Raw genomic sequence first — 12,145 nt, forward strand, 5'->3', positions numbered from 1 at the left:
CCCAGAAAGAAGGCTCGACACCCCATACTCACCCAGGTGTCACCTATAAGATAATCTTACCCATCCTAACCAATAATGAAGTCTCCCTACGGCAGCTGCGTGTTCCGAAGGGGGAGGCAGGCTCCCACTTCAAACAGGCGTCCCCGCTGAAAGCAACTTGGCCCATCGTGAAGAGCCGGCCCCCACGGAAAAACGTGTCTGCCTTTTTAAAGTTTATTGAGAGCACCTGCCCCGGGGAGGTGTGGCCAGTACCGCCCCATCAGGGGTTCTCAATCCCACCCCCTAGGTTATGTAAGTGCCCCCTCCTGCGCATGCGTGAGCACTTGGGAAATCCCCTTATGCAGGTGCAGTGAATTGGGGGAGTGCCTTCATCACGGAGTCTTCCCTTTGTCCTCCAAATGCCCTTGACAAGCCATTGACCAATCACAACAGACCAATTAAAACAGTTTACACAGAAATTCTCCCTCCAAGGCCAAGTTCACTGCCTTATCAGCGGACTTGGCAGGAAAAACTATAAACTTTTGCAGGTGGCTAGGGCCAAACACAGACCAAAAAATAACATCCCAACTTCATCCCAATACACCATTTTGGATCCTCTGGGGGGAATTGATAAGGGGTGATCAAAATATAGAATGGTGATAAAAGATTGTGGCCTTAGGTACTTACTAGAGGTTATTTTATATATAATACTGTTAAATTAGAATAGGCCTTGCTTGCTTGTGTTAACTCACAGACAGGATATAGTTAACTTTATAATGAGAACTCTAGTAGGAGCAGAAAATCTTGGGGTTTTGATAAGGGGCTTTAAGGCTTAAGAAGAGGGACCTTGAAGGTTGATAAAAAAAGGTTCCTAGAGATGATACTGGTTTTGAGGTAATTGGACAGTGTCAGCTCAGCAATTCTTAGCAAAGTTGAAAAGTTCAAGCTGATGAAGACTGATTACTTCATCCAAAAGACCCCAAATGAAGACCCCCAAGGGGCGTTCTGAGGCGGAGTTGGAGAAATCATGTTAATGATTTCCCCTCCCAATTTTCAGGAATTTGATGACACAGCTAATACATATGTAACACAATTAATGTATATGTAACACATCTAATGCATATGTAACATTGTATCACATAAAAAGGGTCAAACAAAGGGAGTAGGTGTGCATACTGGGCGGAGTGCATACTGCACCCGGTGCCTGAATAAACATACCCGCTTCAACACTCTGCGAGTTTTGGGGTTTGTTTCCGCAAGTCAGAATATATCCTTAAGTTCCCCTGTGAGTTTTCCAGTTGCTATTAGCAGCTCAATTCCAGATCAGGCAGCTCACTTAACCATTTCCTTCTCCGTGGCATCAAGTAACGTATCCATCATAACTTCCAGGTCATACCAATCTGGATTTTGTGTTCTTATCGCTCTTTCCACATAATTAGCCACCTTGTCTGGGTTATCCCTATATGCTCTGACCAAAGCCTTCCACTGTTGTAACTCAACCAGAGAAAAAGGAACCTTTATTAAAACTGGGCCTTGGTTGCTCATAGCCTGTCTCAAGGCAGCCTTTACGACAGCCTTTTCCTTTCTTGCCCTCGTTCTCCTAGCCACTGGGCTTGGATCTACTAGGGCCTCACGTACCCTCTTCCCCCTTTTCCTGGGAGTTGCCATGGAAACCTTCACCTCTGCCTTTGGTTCTACTACAGGAGGTTTCTCCTCCTCCGAGTTACTACTTGACTCATTACCAGAAGCCTCCGTGTCTGTTTCTGTGAGATCACTGTCTCTAGTTTTGAGTTTCATGCTTGAGGGGTCAAAGCGAGGAAGACCCCGCCCCGAGAATGATCTACTTTTCCTTGGCATGCCTAGTTCCTGATGGTATGGGGCGAAAGCTGAGAACACCCCCGGATCCCGCCTCCCCCCTTCCGCAGTGGGAAATACTGCATACCATGGGGTGCAGTCGGAATGACTGCGCCCCCTGTGGTGGGAGGGTATGGATCATAAAGGACGGGGGGTGCCAGAAGGGAAGGGGCGGCTCCGGCTCCGCCATTATGGGAGGGTCCCCTGTCGGTTGGGGCGGGGATTCCGGCTGCAGTTCCGATGTCTGCGCCTGCGCCTCCCATCGCCATAAGTACCGCGCCGGCCGCAGTGGGCAGTGCCGTCCCCACAGACCCCCTTCCGGACCCGCGCTGGCCCCGGCGGCGACGGACCCGCCCGCGACTGCGCCGGCGGCGCCCGGAGCGGCTCCAGCCAGAGCCAATCCCACAGGCCCTGGGGGGGCCGCCCCCCCCCCATGCTAGTAACCGTGCCGTCTCTGGCAGGGCCAGCGGCCCCGGCTGAGGCCGGCACCCCCGCCCCGACCGCTCCCGGAGCCCCGACAGCGCCTGCGCCGGCAGCAGCTCCCGTTGCCGTGGTGACCGCACCGGCCCCAGCGGCTGGCACCGCCCCCGGCTGCCTGGTAGCCCTCTCCGCGCCTGCGCCCGCGGCTCCTGCCGGCGCGGCGCCGACAGGGGCCGAAACTACAGCTGCGGCGGGAACGCCCCCCCCCCGCGCCAGTTGGAACAGCCGGGACGGGCCCCGCCCGTCCCGGTGCGACCGCCGCGCCAACCCCCGCTGCGCCGGGAGGGACGGCCGCCGGCGCGCCTGCGACTGCGGCCCCGGCCGGTCCAGCGACCTCGTCCTGGGCTGCCCCCGGAGCCTCCGACACGCCCGGAGCTGGCGCCCCCGCTCCAGCCGGTCCCGCAGCGCCGGCAGGACCGGCTCCAGGGGCGGCCCCGACTCCCACCGCGACCGCTCCAGGGGCGGCGGCGGGAGGAACCGCTGCTCCGACGGGAACTGCACCCAATGCGCCTGCGCCCGGACCCAGAGGGGCTCCCGGGCTGGCCCCTCGCAAATCGGGGGCCATTAGAAGGTCTTAAGTCCTCATCTCCCGGGCTTTTAACATGAATTTGGCTGATGGCATCACGCTTACCTCGACTTTTCTTCTTTCCTTTCTCTAAAGCCATTTCTGAGACCTCCACCTCTACCAAGGCTTTATCTTTCTTATACTCTCCCCTCCATTCCAGACGGGTTAAAAAAACCAAGACCAATTCGGCATACACTAATTCGTTCCATCGTTTCTCCTTATGAAGGATCGAAATAAGCTGTAACACTGTATTTATTTCAAAAGAGACAAACCTCGGCCAAGCCTCCTCTCTGAGTAGCCCATGCAAAGGCCACATATTTATAGACAGCTTACACAACTCCTGCCTTTTTAAAGATGTTTCAGGGCCAGTTAAATGCCTCTAGTGCTGCAAAACCAAAGCTAAAGGAGACCCTTTAGGAATTTCCTCCTCCCTGGATTCCATACAACCCATGATGACAAGTAACAGGCAGGGAAAAAAACTTTCTGGCAGTAGAACTCAAACTCACGAATTCCATGCAAGCTCCTTCTTCGAGCACCACCAACAGCTTTAGGTAGGAACAGCTTATTTTAACACACACAGAGGCAGCCCTCCCCCCGGCCGTGTCTGGCCAACAGGAAACCCCTGAGTTACCACCTTCTGCCTGCCTTTACCGAAGTCACAAGGAACAGTCAAACTGCCCATCCCAGCAAAACCCTTTTTGCCCACAAACCGGGAAAACACTGACTCTTGCAGCAACTGGGCCCAAGTCTAGGCTAACCTCCCAGCCCCACTGTATTCCCAATTTCTGGGGGTAAACCCCCTTTTTCAGCTGCTAACAAAATTACCCAAAGCACCTGCTCTCTTGTATTACCTCTGTGTGTGGTTCTGAGGACTGATGCGAAGAAATCTCAGGTCTGGCTTTTTCCACCTTTCGGAGCACCAAACTGTTGTCTAAAAGACCAAGGGCAAAAAAGACTTCAGGCCAATTTAGTATAGGAGATAAGATAAGGGGAGCAGAGCTTTAATGAGCCTCTAGGCCCCAGGAATACAAACTACCTCAGGTTCTACGATTTTATAATGATGTCCATCCAATCCCCATTCGACCAGCCCCCGGTTCTGCCCCGTTCCGCCCTTCGGCACACCCCCTCAGGAATCGAGTCTGGGGGAGTTAGGGACCCCTCTTTCATCATCTTCATCTTCCTCTCATCACACTGAGTCCTTGGAGGCCCTCCAAAGTTCCAGGCTTGAAGGTCATTGTGCCTATGTTTACATCTCCTGGTGCAGATATTAAGGTGTTTTCTGCAATTCCACGTTGAAAAGAAGACTAAACAGCTAACAAAATATTGAGGGATTGATATGGGACGGGGTTTGGTATGTGCAACCATTAAACTACTGCTGTTACTTTTACTGGAAAATACTGGTAAAAGATATAATACCGTGGGACAGTAAAAGAATGCATGTTAATTATGCTGGTAGAGACTTCAGTGTGAAAATGATACCTGAGTTATGTGCTGCTGTAGTTACTTCTACTAGAAATACTGATACATTAAAATCTACATCCACTACATAGCTACTTCTAAAGTCTATAAAAACTAAAAAAATCCCAAAATCAAAAAACTCTAAGGCATCAATTCAGTACTCCATTCACCAACCACTTTTCTTGGTCATCCAGAGTATACATAGGCCACCAGTGGTTATAATATTCAATCATTTTTCATTTCAACAAATCACTCCCGATTTTTGACCAATGTTTCAACAAGCATACTAATAGGGAAGTTTTTAGAATCTGTTCATCAGAAGTTAAATCACCAACACTCTTACTTTTAAACATTCCCCTAATATCCTCACCAAGCTTTTAAGCCATTTTTACACACAAAAGACAAACAATACACAATATACACTCCAGCAAACAATGCACAAAACACCAACAGAGACTTATAAACATATAAGCTTTTGATTCACTGGTTTCAGTTGTCTCACCCTGCAATAGCTTTCACTTATGACTTACAGGCAGACAGCCTAGGCTCACTGGGGTACCCTATAAAATCCAACCTTGCACAGCTTTCACCATGTCTGACAGGCAGACTGGGGACTTTAACCCCTTATTTATAAAGGACTCGAACCCCTGGGAGGGACTCCAACCCCTCCTAAAACAGAGTATCAAAAGAAGTGTCTTTCTTGCCAATTCCGGAGGACGTCGCCAAGAATGTGATGGATAGCAGATCGATGGGTGTCCTGATGCCTATGGATATTTTGGATTTTTAACTTTTATAGATTTTAGAAGAAACTGTAGTTAGCTCACCCTTTAGCACAGTAGTTTATACATTTACCTAACCCTATTCCCCATTTCATATCTAACTTTATAAATTCCCTTAGCTTGTTTAGACTTCCCTCAAGGTAGACCTTCTTTCTGCTTAAGAACATTTGCACCCTGGCTTGAACAAGATACATCATAGTCAAAGCATCCTTCAAAACCCAGAACTTTGGAGGAACTCCAAGGACTGGATGTGATGTGAAGAGGAGGAAGATGAGGAAGAGGGGGTCTTTGAGCCCCCTGACTCAATTTCCAGAGGGACGTGCCAGGGGATAGATCTGGGCTTGGATGGACAATACCTTAAATTTTGGAACCCCCTGGATGCGTGGCACATGCATGTGTCTCTCTGTATCCCTGTGGTTGAAGGCTTTCTATTAAAACTGCTCTCTACCTTATCTCTACTAACGATTGCCTGGTGAGTAATTTTTTGGCCCTCCCGTGATTCTCTAAGGCATCAGTTTTGTCATCCAAAAGGTGGAAGTCTGAGACCTGTGACTCCTCTGGATCAGGAAATTTCATCCTGCGAGAAATTCTTCTTCTGCCAGCATATTTTGGACAATTCCCTGCACACTGATCCTGAGAAGCCCAACTCCTCAGAACCACCCACAGAGGTAAGCTAAAGAGCAGTTCTTTTTGGTTAATTTTACTAGCAACTGGAAAGTAGTTTTTTCCGGAAATTGAGGGTACTTGGTTAGGACTGGGGGGTGACTTTCTTGTTGGGATCCCTGGGTGTTGTGATAGTCAGTTGTTTTTCCCCAGTCCATGGGCGAAAGCGTGACTCTGAAGCAGCTTGGCCAGCCAGCATGGGGGTCTGTATCCTGGAGTTTTTCTTCACTTGGCATTTCGCCCAGGCGGGTGCAGATTGACTGACCCGTCTTCAGAAAAGGGGGGGCTGTGGATGCTCCCCCGCAACTTCTGTAAGGCGAGGGAGGTGCAACAGTGGGCTGCATCACCCCCTGGATTTGCTAGGGATTTTTGGATTGGCTTGGTATGACCGAAAGAGAAAAAGGATGCTCTCTCTAAGACCTCTCCTGTAGAGGAAGCCCTTGCTTGAAGTCGTGGTGGCGCAAGGTATTGCGTCTTGGTTTAGTAACCTGGGTTCAAATCCCAGTCCGGCTAAACTTTTTCTCTGCTGATTTTTTCCTGCCTAATAGTTGTTATCATGGGCTGTGTTGAATCCATAGAAGAGGTCCCAACGGGACCTTCTGCGTTTTTATTACGGCATTGGTATCATCACCAAGAATGGAAAAAGGCTCGTAAAGTAATAGAATCGTCAGTCATACGGGTGCTGGCCGCACCCCCGCTCGTCGCAGCAGAAGCGGCGGCGGCGTTCGGAGGGGCAGCGGGGGCTCCATTTGCAACGGCCCCGCGATTGGTCCCGACCCCCGCCGGTCCCATGGCCGCAGCAGTGCCTGGAGCCCTCCCCCCTCACATATTCAGAGGAACCAACCGGTCCCCATCCTTGCCGCCCGAGCCTCCGACATAGATCTGACTAGTGGGACACGTTTAATGATGTTTTATTTCCCCGCCCCTGCCCCCAGTCCCAGTCCCCCGCGGCCCGTGGCACCGCCCTGCCTACTCAAGCTCCCGGCTCACAACAGTTGCCATAGCAACAGAGTGCAGAGAGAGGCGAAAACAGGGAAAGATACATTTTGTATCAGAGAAGAGGAGGGGAACTCCGAAGGGAAGGTCGCCCGGGATGAGCCATCACTCCACCCCTGTGGTGAACTGCAGGGAGGTGCAGGAGACTGGGCGCTGTGGCCCCTCCTCCCCTCTCCCGATGGACTGGCTAAAACGGAAAGGGGGGGGGAAGAGAAGAACCATCTGTAATGGCCCGTGTGTGTTCTGGATCTGTTCCAGGCTTACAACCTGTGATGAATATTCCTGCCCTCTGTGCCCTGATTCAGCTCGGGAGCTGTGGCAGAACTAAAAGACGGGCCACTGTTTTGTTCTCAGTGTGAACTAACAATGTATCAGAAGTTGACTGTTTGCAGAAAGCCTTTCCAGTAGACAGACCTGAAAGCTGTGTGTCCTAGTTAGAACAACTGGGATTGATTCATCATTGGATGGGTGTAGCCCAAAACTGTGTATTCTATAGCCCTCCATGCCATTTCCCAGAAACTGTTGTCAGTAGAGGCCTGCGAGGTGGCCCCCCCATGCTCCTGTCCTCATGCCCTTTTGTGGAATTCCCTGACTGAGCACCCTCACACCCTTTTATGGAATTCCCCACTCTGAGGGAAGGATTGAGCATCCTTTTATGGAATTCCCCGCTCTGAGGGAGGGACTAAGCATTGCTACCTGAGCTGGAGAATATATAAACCTGGAGTTTCAGAACCTTTCCACCACTCGTGGGATCCAGAGGAGGACTGCAGCTCACCGCTCTCAGCCAGACTGCAGCTCACCGCTCTCAGCCGGACTGAGACCACCACCCTCAACTGAACTGCAATCACCACTTTGGCCGGACTGCAGCAACTCTCCCACCAACAGGTTTTTCCCCTCTCCCTTTGCTTTTGGACTCAGGGGGGGCCCAGGGAGCACCGTTTTGTTTGTGCCCTGGGGTGCTGGGTTGTACATTTGGGCTTTGTGGGTTAGGACCGGTTGCTTGTCCGTGTGGTCGTACTTACTGTATTATTTTATTAAATTGTTATTCTGATTTGTAATCTCTCTTTTGAGTTGGGTTGGTTTCCCCTGCTGGTTAACTTTTAAACCAGCACACTGTGCCACCAGAAAACCCAGGTTGGCAGTAAAACGGATGGAAACTGTGAGAAATATCTCTAATTAAAATTTCGGAGATGACCAAATAAAGTGAAACAAATAACTTTTTTAACAGTGCGCTGGGTGCACCGAACTTGTGATCAGGTTCGAGCACCCCCCAAATGGGAGGGACGAGCCCTTTTAAGACCCTTCAATTTACATAATCACTCCCTCTCTCCTCCCATGCCAGGCCTTGCTCTTTTCTTCCTTAAAAGGCAATCTTTGCTTTCTGACGCAGTCCATTGGTTGTCTTCATCCACCTATCAGGTTGTTTCCCTGCCCCCGGTCACATGGTCCCTTGGCAGTGAGCCCAGGCTGGTCTCACCACCTTACATTCTTCCCGGCTTGCCTTCACACTGTAGCAGTAAGTAAGAAGAACTGTAAGTAGCAGTAGGCAACAATAAGCAGCAATAGGCAACCCCAAGCAGAACTGTATGTAGCAGCAGGTAGACAGAACTGTAAGCAGCAGCAATAAGTAACTTTAAACAGAACCACAAGCAGCCCACTAGTCCTTGACCACAAAATGGCTCCTCAACTTTCCAAACAAAACGACCCCCAGGTGTCTCGGCACGAGGCAGCCATGGAAACCCCTGCTTGTAATAAAACCATCTTATTTATTTCCCACAGAAACCACTTCCTGAAGAAATAATCAAATAGCAGAACATGTCTTAACAACTGCAAGCGAGATACACCAAGACAAAAGTTTTGGACGTGTGGTGGGGGAAAAAAGTTTCCCCCCTGAAGTTATAAAATGGTAAACCCCCAGGGGGTGGCTACCCTTGGGGTTGAGCCAATGAGCACTTCTGCAAAATATAAACATATCACTCAGACCGGAAAGGAAGAGTAGTTGTTGTAGTTGTTGCTGGAGGAGAAGTGACCATGTTGTAAAAGCCACGAGCTGAGGAGGCTGGAGCCCCACTGGGGGCTGGGCCCCCCTAACCCCCAACTGGGGGGCTGCAGGGACTTGGAACAGTACTAGACTGGACTAAGTATTTGTAGCTGAGAAACTGGGAGTTTTCCTCCTCCACTGTGAGCAGCAGCAGGAGCAACGTACAGAGAAGTGGCAGAGAGCCACCTATCTCTCTGATACAGTTCACATCTACCCAATCCTTTCTGTCATTCCAACAACAAAATGTTTGTGCTTTTCTGCTCTGCTTGCACTGGAATGCTGTTTTCCATGGCTGTTCTTGTCTGTACTGGAATGACAGAAAGATGAAAAGTAACTAAATTAGTAAATACAATCAAAAGATACAGAGGATCACATATTTTAACTGCTGCATAAAAAGAGTATGACATAATCTAATCAGAGTAGACCGTTTTTGCAGTTTGTCAAGCGTATTGCAGTCTCCTTAGAAAAACAGGTAGAGGACGAGACTCTGTGTCAAATGCTCTTAAAGCAGTTAGCAAGAGATAATGCAAAGGAGGACTGCCAGAGAGTCATAGAAACACTGCCAGGAGACCCATCGGTCACTGATATGGTCTCAGCGTGTTCAAAGGTAGGTAGCGTAGCGCATAAAATGTCTGCTCTTGCAGCGGTGCTGCGCCCTACCCCTCTCTGTTTCACTTGCAAACAAGAAGGACATGTTAAAACTACCTCTTAGAGGTAATGAGGGAAAACAAAAGGTTTCACCTAATCTCTTGGGCATTCATTGTAATCGCTGTGGAAAGCCTGACCACTTTGCAAAACACTGCCGATCCAAACTTCATGCTAATGGCCAGCCCCTGCAGGGAAACGGGAAGGCGAGCGCTTGCTCGGACACAAATACCTTCCCTAGCTCAGCACAATCTGTTTGCAGCTCCTCTGGAGTTCCCCTCTGCGACCAGCTCACCGGGAGGACTAGCAAAGCAACTGGTATGGATGTACCCACCGCCAGCACAGTAATAATTTCTACCACAGATGTTGTCAACGTTCCCCTGGATGCCAAAGGACCTATTGGTCGGGGACTCAGTGCCTTATTAATCGGGTGTTCAAGTAGCACTATTGCTGGGATAACCGTTCATGTCGGGGTTGTTGATGCAGACTACATGGGACAAATTTGTGCGATGGTTTCTACCCCCTACCCTCCTGTGACCATTCCAAAAGGAACATGTATCGCTCAACTTGTGCCTTTTATGAACTGTGTTCCCAGGACAGAAAACTGAAAGAGACACACTGGAGGATTTGGATCAACAGGACCTCTGCAAGTCTTTTGGTCACAGACTGTGTCCCACAAACGCCCACAGATGATCTGTGAACTGCGCTACGAAAAAGCTTCACCTTCTACTGTTAAGGTGATGGGGTTGCTTGATACAGGGACCGATGTCACTATCATTTCCCTGTATCACTGGCTGAATTCCTGGCCCTTGGTATCTTCTGACCTGGGTGTTGTGGGACTGGGGGGAGCTGCCCAAAGTCACATTGCAGCCCATTTTATCCTAATCTGCAATCCTGAAGGGCAAGTTGCGACCTTGAGGCCATACGTCACCCCTGCTCCCCTAACTCTGTGGGGAAGAGACTGCCTGGTTCATTGGGGAATTAAAATCATGATGGATTTTTGACGGGGGCCACTGTGATGCAGGGCGTCAAACAGCCCACACTGGCATTAACATGGTTAACAGATACCCCCGTGTGGATTGGACAGTGGCCCCTATCCTCCGAGAAGTTACAAGCCCTGCAGGAACTTGTGCAAGAACAGCTGGCTGCTGGTCATATAGAACCATCACATAGCCCCTGGAACACTCCTGTGTTTGTAATCAAAAAGAAATCTGGGAAGTGGAGACTTTTGCATGATTTATGACAGGTTAATGCTGTCATGGCAACGATGGGAGCTCTGCACCCTGGACTTCCATCGCCTACAATGATACCTTTCGATTGGCCTATCATAGTAATTGATCTAAAGGATTGCTTTTTCACCATTCCCTTAGCTGACAATGACAAAGAAAAATTTGCCTTTACAGTACCTTCTGTAAATCATGCAGAGCCCTCCAAACGATACTAATGGAAGGTTTTACCTCAGGGGATGAAAAATTCTTCAACCATTTGTCAGTGGTTTGTAGCACAAGCTTTGTCTCCTGTTAGAAGTCAGTTCCCTAATTGTTTCTGCTAACATTTTATGGATGATATTCTCTTTTCGGCAGTGCACAAAGATGAACTGACAGCAGTGGCTGATGCAGCAAAACAGTCCTTAGAGTCATTCGGCCTTATCATTGCTCCAGAAAAGGTACAGCATGCAGAACCCTGGAAATATCTGGGTTTCCTAGTTGCTACTCAAACAGTGACACCTCAACCTATTCAATTAGACATATCTATTTGTACCATAACTGATGCCCAAAAATTAGTTGGTTCATTGAATTGGGTATGCCCTTATTTGAGGTTAACTAAGTCACAACTGCAACCTCTTTTTGCACTGCTCAAAAATTCTACTGATCCACTGGAGCAACGATCTTTGACTCGAGAAGCAATTCAAACCATCCATCAGGTAGAAGCATTGTTAACAGAACGCTTCGCTTATCGTATTGATCTGTCACAAATCATTCAGCTTTTTGTCCTCATAGATCAAGTTTCCCCCTGTGGGATCCTTGTTCAATGGAATGAGACTTGGGAAGATCCTTTCCACATCCTTGAATGGTTGTTTTTACCTTCCAGATCTCATAAAACAGCTCCTGGATGGTTTGAATTGCTCTCTGAAATCATCATGAAAGCACGGAAAAGGTGCATTGAACTAACTGGTAGGGATCCTGGTAGAATTGTTTTGCGTACAATCCTGCTGTTTTGAGTGGTATTTAACTCATAAATATGAGCTACAGGCTGCTATGGCAGATTTTCAAGAGTAAATTGCTTATCATTTGCCTTCACACCCTTTGCTGAAATTTTTTAATGAAATACCTGTTGGGCAGAAATTGTTATCATCCACGGAACCCATGGAGGGGCTTACTGTGTTCACTGATGGCTCTGGTAAGACAGGGAAAGATGCTGTGGTTTGGTATACACCTACAGGATGGCAACATGAGCTGGTTAAACAGTCTGGGTCTCTACAGGTCGTGGAGCTACGTGCTGCAACTTTAGCATTTCAACTTTTCTCTCAGCCTTATTAATCTTATTACAGATTCGGCATATGTAGCAGGACTGGTTCAGCGATTGGATCAAGTAGTTCTTTCTGCTTGTGATGATCGCCTCCTTTTTCAGGTTTTGCTCACCCTGTGGCATGCTATTCAGTCTCGAACAAACCCTTATTTTGTT

This window comes from Corapipo altera, unplaced genomic scaffold, assembly GCF_003945725.1.
Source record: "Corapipo altera isolate COAL_440 unplaced genomic scaffold, ASM394572v1 61148, whole genome shotgun sequence".
Classification (NCBI taxonomy): domain Eukaryota; kingdom Metazoa; phylum Chordata; class Aves; order Passeriformes; family Pipridae; genus Corapipo; species Corapipo altera.